Source organism: Sciurus vulgaris, assembly GCF_902686455.1.
Source record: "Sciurus vulgaris genome assembly, chromosome: 4".
NCBI lineage: Eukaryota > Metazoa > Chordata > Mammalia > Rodentia > Sciuridae > Sciurus > Sciurus vulgaris.
Genome location: NC_136464.1, coordinates 89,515,369 through 89,520,680, shown reverse-complemented (window position 1 = coordinate 89,520,680; position 5,312 = coordinate 89,515,369). Strand labels below are relative to the sequence as shown.

The following is a 5,312-nucleotide window of genomic DNA, read 5'->3' as shown; positions in this document are numbered from 1 at the left end:
CTTGGATGATATCTGACTTACTTTCTTTAATAAATGAATGAATGAGTAAAATTTCTTAAAAGGTTAATACTTTAAAATCACATATAATTTTAATCATTAACAATTATATGTAAGTACCAAAATACACACAGTAAGATCTCAACCATAGTTTTAAAAAGACATACATATGTAATTGTATATATACAATTAAAAAACGAGTCCCCAAAATGTAAATAGTGATTATCTTTGAATGCTGGAACTACTGATTATTTCCTTTCTTAAAAACTTTACTTCTGTATATACTGCATATTTTCAAGGATAAGTATGATTACTTTCATAATGAAAAACAAGTCAATATCATTTCTTTAAAAATGAAAGACTGGATTTAGGCAGATTTAAACTTTCACTACCAGGATTCAGTAAGGTGTTGCACTCTGAGGGTTCTCAGGCAAACTTTGTGGGTGGGTCTCAATCCCAACCATCATGCTCCTCTGTAGGAAAGATAGCTCCCACTGCAGTTGGCAAGAGTCAATTTTCTGTTCCCTCTGGGAGCTGAAGAGATACTGAGAGGTACCAACTTTCACTGAAACAAATTCAAAACTTTCAAAAATGATATCCAGCAAGATGGAAAACTGTTGCTGACATAGTTTAAATGAAATAGAGAAGAATGCAAATGGGCACATTTCCTTTGAATGAAATGGAACTATACAGATACGCATTTGGCAAGGAATGACAAGGCTTCACAAGCAACACATCCACATGTAGTCAGAGATGATGTGAACAACCAAAATTGAGTCACTTTTTTCAATAACAGTAGGTTTGAAGACACATGTGTGCAATAAGGATTTTTCAGCTCTACTCCAAATCCCAGAGTAGGTGTTTTCAGATGCTCATCCAGTAACCCAAGGCTCCAGGTTAATCTGTTTCCTAGAGCAAAGCTTCTTAACTTTAATGTGCATATAATTAATCTGAAGCTCTTGATAAAAATATGGATTCTTTTTCAGTAGGTCTGGAGCAGTAACAAGGATTTGACATATCTGACAGGCTCTAAGTAAGGCTGAGACTATTAGTCTTCTGACCATACTTTGGGGAATAAGTGTCTAGGATCTGCCATCTAAACAATGGGGGTCATCGGGAACCAGGAACAGGAAACGGCCAACTCGGTGGGCTGTGCCAAACTAAGCAAGGGAGGAGGAGCACATAAGATGCTCAGTGAGGCTTCCGCCCACCACCCAATTCCTAATAACGATTATCTTCAGATTCTCAGCCAGGTGCTCCTATCTCCAAGTATACCAGTTCCCTAAAGCATATTTTTCCCCAAGCATCTTGGCACTTTTGAGATTCATAATGAGAGGTGAACTTCAGGCATTTTCATGGATCATCTGGAGAGGACTGAGGGTCTCAATTCTTGGAGAGCTTGATCAATGATATCTTGCCAGGATGGATGCCAGAGTCTGGGCTTGCTTACAGATGGTTGCCTGGATCAGTAAGCAGCAGATGGCACCAGAGGACAAGCACAAGCTATGTCCAAGAGAGTGGCTCAAAAAAATCATCTCAAAATTCAGGATAAAGGGTAAAAAAAGAACTCAATGGGAGATGTGACCAAAGTTGAGACAGACAAGACAAAAAGTTCCAGGAAGGAAATAGATGACTCAAAGAGCACTTGTCTCAAGAGTCAGTTGCACAGGTTCTTGCAGAGGCCAAGACCAAAGACATCATGTGACTGCTCAGTCTGCTACTGCCTCACCCTTTACTAGATCATACATGTAGGGCCAATGCTGGTCTTCTCACAATGAGGATTCTTGAGTCCTGGCACTGAATACCCTGCCTCAGGAGACCATGGTGCATCTAGCCAATTGTCATTCCACTGGAGGTCTCAGTGGGAAGAGCCAGGCTGGAAAAACCCATCCAAGGTGGCCAGGATACAATCTTGACATGTCCTTCTCTGTAAGAATAGATTATGGGTCCACACCAAGCATTAGCTGGTTCAGGATCAATGGAACTGGGCCTTGACCTCCATGAGGGAGATATTTACACTTGCTTTCTCCATCTCCCCTGCTCCAGTCAGTCAGGGCCTTATTAAGTAAGACTCAGAAATCCCTGTCCCTACTGTTGAAGGCCAATGGGACACCAAAATCCTGGGAACATTTTGAAAGAACCATGGCCTGTCACCTAGGGCAAGTTGTCTCAGTGGTCAGGGCATGGATGAAGGAGGCAATAGACATAGCCTTAAGGACTCTAGGCCTCTGTAGTGGGTCAGCACAAGGGATGGCCACAGAGTTTATATCCAGGTTCCTTTTCAAGAGAGGTCCTGACAGGCAGGAAAGGCAAGCAAGAGACTATGAGTGCATCAGCCTGAGCCCTGACTCCTTCCCATGCTGGACCATAGTATGGCACATGCCTATGGTTTAATACTCAACAACAAGGAGCATCTTTACCATTGATCTCCAGTAGAAATCTTTTTTAGAGCTCTCTTCCTATGCCAGAACCTGTCCTAAGCATGGAGGATATGAGCTCTATGACAATACAGATGTCATTGACAAGGTGTTGAAATTCTTGCAACTTTATGTCCATAATAGGTAATGAACCCAGTGAATGAGAAAAACAATGTAGTAGGGTGTGAACTATAGAACTCCTCTGCAGAGAACACTGAGCACTCAAGACTATCAGGATCCATCCTCTTCATCTGGATGTGCTACTGGTACAACAGTAATTCCACTGCCTTGCATCTACGGAATTCTTACCAACTGTGAAGCACATCTGCGCGTACATCATCTCCCTCAGAGGACAGGAGTTGACCAAAGTTCAGAGCTCCTTCTCCAAGTGCTTCTTTCCTCACTTCATGGTTGCCTGAAAGTTTATGGTGTGGGAAAACTCCCTGGTTCCCAGGCCAGGCATCTGTTGCTGAGTTAATAGAATGAACCCTTCCTATTATAATCAGACACCTCTGGCTCTGAAATCCTGTGGTTCAAGTCACAAGATTCACCAGGAACTGCAGAATCTTGACTCAGAATTCTTCCAAAAGTAAATAGCAGGACCATCTGATTATCAGGCTTCACAAGGCAAAGAATGCAAAAATTGAATCTTGCCAGACTATCCAGGAATGATAGGTGTTGTGGTTTAGATGTGGTATCCTTCAAAAGCTCATGTGTGAGACAATACAAGAAGGTTTGGAGGAGAAATGATTGGGTTATGAACTTAACCTAATCAGTAAATTGATCCCTGATGGGACTGAGTGGTAACTGGAGGTGCGTGGGGTGTGACTGGAGGAAGTGGTTCATTGGGGGCATGGCTATGGGGTATATATTTTGTATCTGGTGAGTGGAGTCTCTCTCTCTCTGCTTCCTGATCATCATGTGAGCTGGTTCCCTCTGCCACAGTCTTCTGCCATGATGTTCTGCCTCATCTCGAGCCCTGAGGAACAGAGCTTGCTGTTAATGGATTGAGACTGCTGAAACCGTGAGTCCCTAAATAAGCTTTTCCTCCTCTACAGTTGTTCTGGTTGGGTCTTTTAGTCACAGCAGGGAAAAAACTGACTAAAATAATGGAGGTGCCACCACAAGCTTGCTTCATGTCCAATTAGCTAAATGGAAAGGTCTGGCAAGAAACATAGCAGAAAGAATCCCAGGACCTGGTTCAATGGGGTTGGATCTTCCACTTAGCCTAAAAGACAATATGGAGACTTCTGTGGGTAATGTGAACAGGGGTAGATGCTCAGACTTCTCTAAGGGGGCACTCTATTGGCAAGTGAACACCAGGACCTTGATCTCCTTCTTGAAGTTAATATTGAGAAAGCCATAAATGAAAGTGTTGACACAGGTAGAGGTCACTGCGATCAGGTGGCACACCAAGAAGATGAGGTTGCTGTGACAGACAGGGATGACTTCATGATGCAAGTCCTCCAAGGTATTAGACATGTATAAGGGCAGCCAGAATACTGCAAAAGCAGTCATCATTGCCATGTGCATCCTGGTGATCCACTTTATCTGTCCAACTTGCCAAATGTAGGTATCCATGTGGAACACACACCCCTGCCTCAGCAGGTACTGGTAGAGCTGTGCATAGCAGATCAGAATAAAGTCCAGAGGAATGCAGTACTGAAAAAGTAGTAGGAAGATGGTATAGATAATGTGATGGTGGCACAGTGGCCAGGATTCAATACAGACCACCTTCTCCTCCAGAAAATCGAGAGCCTTGATGTGGTTCTTGTGGAAGAATATTGTTAGTCAGGATATTGTTAGTTAGGAAGCAAGCAGACAATGAGCCAGATGACCACAATTCCCACTTAGGTCTGGGAGATGCTGGGCTTCCAGCCTGTTGGGTTGATAATGAGCTGATGTCTCTCTAGGGCCACAAGGACAAGTGAGAGGATGGAGACCATCATTGACATACACTGGATGAAATATGACATCTTGCAAAGGGCCTTGCAAAAGTTCCAGTAGTCCATGATGGTGTAGATGACAGTAAGTGGCTGGCAGATGAGGCATATGAGGAGTCAGAGAAGGCCAGATTGGCAATAAGAAGATTGGTAATGTTGTTCTTCTCCTTTTGCTTCATGGTCACACATATCAGGCAGAGGTCTCCTAAAACCCCCACAATGGTCTCAGTGCTATAGAAGGTAATGACGAAAATGATCACATTCACAGAATCTTGGCAGTGGTCAGATAAATTTTATAGGACATCCTTGGGTTTGCTCCTGTTTTCACCCTGGGCAGATCCTGGGAAGAGCAAGGCCAGGAATTAAGAGGTGTTCATGGTGAATATTAGAAGATTCTAGAAGCTCTTAAACTAAGGGGCCAATTTCACAGGTGATGTCTGCAAGGCAAACAGAAAAATGGGATTCAGGATGGTGCTTCCAGGATACAATCCAAGGAGATGTAAGGACCAGGGAGAAGGTTCTTAACTGCTTACATCCCATGGAATGGGACAATAGGAGCTATCACTTAAGGAACTGGAACAATAAGAGTTATAACCTAAGGCTCAAGGGAAGAGACTGGCATCTAAAAATCATTACCCTATGGGAAGCACTTTTGCATGTTGGGGATCACATGTGATGTTTTGTATGTTAGCTAGTTTATTCTGAAATGTAGGTATCAACTCATTTCATTGATAAAGAACCTAAGATTTAGAGATGTGAGGCAACTTGCCCATAGCCACACAACTAATAAGTAATGAGTCCCAGATCCAAACCATGGTCTGTCTGATACCAGCATTTGTTCCATGCATTCCTTCTTACCTCAGGACTCATCTGTTTTGATGGTAAAATAGTTGGGGAATTGTATACAGAGTTCAGAGGCAGAATGTTCAGGGAGGGTGGGTAGAAAACTCCTTGT

General features: G+C 43.0%; 1 pseudogene across 1 annotated transcript; it reads right to left on the bottom strand.

Annotated features, from left to right (window-relative positions):
- Positions 1 to 3,716: 3,716 nt before the first annotated feature.
- LOC306660250 (neuropeptide Y receptor type 4-2-like) lies at positions 3,717 to 4,719 on the bottom strand (annotated as a pseudogene). The gene has a single exon. The product of its transcript is annotated as a neuropeptide Y receptor type 4-2-like (transcript).
- Between the last annotated feature and the right edge of the window lie 593 nt (positions 4,720 to 5,312).